This window comes from Colobus angolensis, unplaced genomic scaffold (genome assembly GCF_000951035.1).
Source record: "Colobus angolensis palliatus isolate OR3802 unplaced genomic scaffold, Cang.pa_1.0 Scaffold182, whole genome shotgun sequence".
Classification (NCBI taxonomy): Eukaryota; Metazoa; Chordata; class Mammalia; order Primates; family Cercopithecidae; genus Colobus; species Colobus angolensis.
Window position 1 is genome coordinate 2,505,347 of NW_012114955.1, and position 5,111 is coordinate 2,510,457.

Sequence of the window (5,111 nt, forward strand, 5' to 3'; positions counted from 1 at the left end):
CTAATTTATTTTGTATTTTTAGTAGAAACGGGGTTTCACCATATTGGCCAGGCTGGTCTCGAACTCCTGACCTTGTGGTCCTCCCGCCTTGGCCTTCCAGACTGTTGAGATCACAGGCGTGAGCCATCGCACCTTACCACTTTGCCTTTTTTCTTGGACTGTATTGCAGAATGTAGATTTGGAGTAAGTGGTCCTGAAGCACTTATTTTGTCACCCACAGATTAAGATTTTCCTTCACAGGCTACACTTGAAGGTCTCAACACTTCGAAGTCTCCTCTTATGGGGCATTCAGTCTAACCCTCTGGCTTGCTACTTAGCAACAGGTGTTCTGTGATGGGGTGATTTGGAAGGAAGGAGTCTGCCCCTTTCTGAGCCACAACAGTGAAGCTATCTGATCTGAGCCTAAATGGGAGAGACATTTTCATAGCTAAACATTCTAGCTTTGATTTTTCTGGAGAGAAATATGTCTGTTTTTTTTCACAATTCAGGGGTTTTTCTTTGGGGCACTTGTTGACTCTGTATGAATGTGCAATCCGAGGGAAAAGCTGAAGAAAGAACAAAGTTGGCTTTAAAAGTCAAGGTAAGGCCGGGTGCAGTGGCTCATGCCTGTAACCCCAGCATTTTGGGAAGCAGAGGCAGGTGGATCACCTGAGGTCAGGAGTTCAAGATAGCCTGGCCAACATGGTGAAACCTCATCACTACTAAAAATAACACTTTAGGAGGTTGAGGCAGGAGAATCACTTGAACTCAGGAGGGAAAAATCAGCCAGGTGTGGTGGTGGGCACCTGTCATCCCAGCTACTCAGAAGGCTGATGCAGGAGAACTGCTTCAACCCAGGAAGCGATGGTTGCAGTGAGCCAAGATTGTGCCACTGCACTCTACCTGGGCGACAGAGTGAGACTCCATCTCAAAATAACATAACATAAAGTAAAATAAAATAAAATAAAATAAAATAAACTGTTTAAAGAAATTTAATTTAGTTTATAATTATTGGTAAATGTTAGAAAAAAATTACCTTCAAAATTAGTAGTTTTGCTTAATAAATTTAAGCATAAAGTGAAAATAATTGAGTGTTCTTTTATCTACACAAATGTTCTTTCAATGTTAAAGAACCAAACCAAGGGATCGTATAATTGAAAGGTTATATCTAAGATCCATTTAGGAGGTAGAATGGATAGGTCAAAGTGGGTGACGATAGAGAAGAGCATCTAAAGTGACTTTCAGGTTTCTGGCTAGGACAACTGGATGGGAGGTCAGTGCTATTTGCCAAGATGGAGAAAGTTTTAGGTATAAGAGGAAGAGTTCAGTTTTATACACATTGAGTTCCAGGTACCTATAACATTAAGTGGAAATGTCTAGAAGGTAGATGAAAATATGAGTCAAGCTCAAAAGAGAGGTCTGGATAGGAATTAGAGGTCTCCGAGGTGGTAGCTGAATTACGAATGAGATCAGGAAAGCAAAATGTATAGTGACAAGAGTTGGGGACCACAAATAGAGCCCTGGGCAGACCTTAAAAACTTAGATGCCAGGCACGGGGCTCACGCCTGTAATCCCAGCACTTTTGGAGGCCAAGGCAGGTGGATCACTTCAGGTCAGGAGTTCGAGACCAGCCTGGCCAACATGGTGAAACCCCGTCTCTACTAAAAATACAAAAATTAGTCGGGTGTGGTGGCATGTGCCTGTAGTCCCAGCTACTCGGGAGACTGAGGCAGGAGAACTGCTTGAACCCAGGAAGCGGAGTGAGCCTAGACTGAGTCATTGTAGCACTCCAGCCTGGGCGACAGAGCAAGACTCCATCTCAAGAAAAAAAACAAAAAACAAAAAGCAAAAACAAACTTGGACTGAGTACACTAGACAAGGATGGATTCAAATCCTCATGGGACCAAGTTTTGTTATACAATACAGTTAAATAACTAGTAAATCCTAGCTATTTCAACAGCAGGAAATCCTTATTATGCAATCAGCTTCACTTTAACAATTTTATTTAATAATCCCTTTTCTACCACCCTTTCATTGATCAAAGGTAGAGGGGAATCTCTGGTTATTTTCAATCTATTTTTTCCTTTTAGTGATAAATCATGGAATATTCCTAGCTATCAGTGACCCTGGAATTAGCCTGCCATCCTACTGAAATAAAAACTATACCTATATGGCACTGATTCCTGGTCAAGGCATGAAATATACAGATGAATAGTGTTGCTTTTTTTTTTTTTTTTTTTTTTTTGAGACGGAGTCTGGCTCTGTCGCCCAGGCTGGAGTGCAGTGTTCAAGCGATTCTCCTACCTCAGCATCCCCTAGTACTAGGATTACAGGCATGAGCCACTGCGCCCCGCCAATCTCAGCACTTGGGGAGGCCAAGGCAGGTAGATCACCTGAGGTCGGAGTTTGAGACCAGCCTAGCCAACATGACAAAACTCGTCTGTACTAAAAATACAAAAATTAGCTGGGGATGGTGGCGCATGCCTGTAATCCCAGCTACTGGGGGGCTGAGGCAAGGGGATCACCTGAACCTGGGAGGCGGAAGTTGCAGTGAGGTGAGATCATGCCACTGCACTCCAGCCTGGGCTAAGCTGAATTTGCTTTTTTTTTTTTTTTTTGAGACGGAGTCTCACTCTATTGTCCAGGCTGGAATGCAGGAAGCTTTGGCGGGGATGGAGAAAGAAGAGGAAAAAAGAAAAGGAGGGAGGAGGAAAAGAGGAGGGATGGAGAAGGAAGGCAGGAAATAGAATAAGTAACCAAATGGCCTAAACAGTATGAAAATGTAGGCTGTGGGCTCCATGCTTCCACCTCTAGCGGTCTAGGTGGTGGTGTGCGAGGCAGTGATGACAGCCTGCAACAGTGATCCGCAGGCCGGTGGTTTAGGGGAGGACGCCTCACAGCTCATCCTTCCCAGAGTTTGAGACAGCTGAGACACTTCTAAATTCAGAAGTTCATATGCTTCTGGAGCATCAAAAGCAATAGAACAAAGAGTAAAGAGGATGAATAGAAACTCTCAAAGGTCTCCATGCAAACGTTTAACTACACACAGCCCATTTCAAAAACAGAGAGACCACTGCCAGTGTTCACAGCTTACTGCTCTAGAAAAGCTTCATACGTTTAGGTTGGCCTTGCTTGGCCAACTTTTGCCTAGAGACTGCTGAGGAGTCCAAGGCCCTAATCCCAAGCCTAGAAGGGTGGTTTGAAGATGACGAGCTACAGCAGATTCTTGATGATATTTAGAAAGCGCATCTTTCAGTATTAATCTCCAAACAACACTCTGCTCTTTGGGAGAACCCCGGCCCCAGCACAGCACCACTTTCCCAGAGTTTGGGGCTGACTTGCACAGAAATCCCATTGCAGAAGACAGTTAGGATTCTTTTGGAGAGAATGGTCCAGCTTGGTGTTGGATTAGGTTGCTGTTTCAAATAACTGTTAGGCCAAAATGACATGTAATCTTGGAGCAGCCTTGCAGTTGCAACCTGTGGCTTCCTCAGGGTATCTCCAGGAAGGATAAGGTGGCGTGGTGTGTTTAAGTCACGTTGTTGACTGCCTCATCTGTGGTTTTTGGCTCTACATCATCTTTTATTCTTAATATTTTATGTTTTAATTTCAGTGTGTTTATACTTTTGTTTTGTTTTGTTTTAGCAACTGGGTTTTACTATGTTACCCAGGCAGGTCTCAAACTCCTGGGCTCAAGTGCCCTTCCTACCTTCGCCTCCCAGAGTGTTGGGATTATAGGCATGAGCCACCATGCATGGCTGTTTATGCTTTTTGAAACTAGACCAGAACACAGTAAACATTATAGGGAAAGAACATTCTTACCTAGATGCCAAAAGGAGAATTAAACCAGTATCATTTTTTGAAATTCTTTTTTTTTTTTTTGAGACGGAGTCTGGCTCTGTCGCCCAGGCTGGAGTGCAGTGGCCGGATCTCAGCTCACTGCAAGCTCCGCCTCCCGGGTTCATGCCATTCTCCTGCCTTGGCCTCCCGAATAGCTAGGACTACAGGCGCCCGCCACCTCGCCTGGCTAGCTTTTTGTATTTTTTTTTAGTAGAGACGAGGTTTCACCGTGTTAGCCAGGATGGTCTCGATCTCCTGACCTAGTGATCCGCCCGTCTCGGCCCCCCCAAAGTGCTGGGATTACAGGCTTGAGCCATCGCGCCCGGCCAGTGTTGCTTTTTAACTATGGGTCTAAATAATTTTTTATACTTGCTCTTAGATTCCCCACCAGAGGGCTCTGCTTTGAAGCTGTTTACTTAGCAGGAACATGATTAACAAAATATTTTTTAATTTTTATTTTTAATAGAAATGAGGTCTTACTGTATTTATTGCTCAGGCTGGTCTCAAACTCCTGAACTCAAGCGATCTCCTGTCTTGGCCTCCCAGTGTTAGGATTATGGTTGGGAGCCACTGTGCCTGGCCGATGAACAAAATATTTTTAAAAACCCAGTTGAGATTACATTTTGGGCTCTCTTATTCCAAAGTGTTCTGTGCACACATCAGTAGTTCCTGATTCAAGGGTGAGTATGTTCTCTTATGGCCCTTATGTAGACAGGAAATAGGAGGTTGGACCTGGCCTCCCCAGATAGGCAGCCTGTGGCTGTGATGACACCCTTACTTCAATGCTGTTGTGATAGTGTACTGTTTTACTGTAATAAACTGCAGATTTGTGATCACCCTCACTTGGGGTCCCATGAGTCTTCTTTAGCAAATGAACTTCCACCATGATTACTATTAGTACTCCCTCTACAGGAAGCCTAGGTAGAATATGGCATTTCTTGGTGTGATGGGAAAAGCGAGGGTTTGAAATCAGATTAAACTTAGTTATAGCTTCTTCTAGTTGGTTTTAAGACCTTTGATTCTTAGTTTCCTCACCTAAATGAACTGGGTTGTGGCCGGGCACAGTGGCTGATGCCTGTAATCCCAGCAGTTTGGGAGGCCGAGGCAGGCAGATCACTTGAGGTCAGGAGTTTGAGACCAGCCTAGCCAACATGGTGAAACCCCACCTCTACAAAAAATTTTTAAAATTAGCAGGGTGTGGTGGCGCGCGCCTGTAATCCCAGCTACTCGGGAGGCTGAGGCAGGAGAATCGCTTGAACCTGGGAGGTGGAGGTTGCAATGAGCTGAGATCG

At 44.5% G+C, this 5,111-nt stretch overlaps 1 protein-coding gene across 2 annotated transcripts in view; it reads right to left on the minus strand.

Moving 5' to 3' along the window:
• The window catches only part of ZC3HC1 (zinc finger, C3HC-type containing 1), a 48,955-nt gene that overhangs the window by 30,144 nt on the left and 13,700 nt on the right, over positions 1 to 5,111 (minus strand). The gene's annotated exons all lie outside the window — the stretch shown is intronic.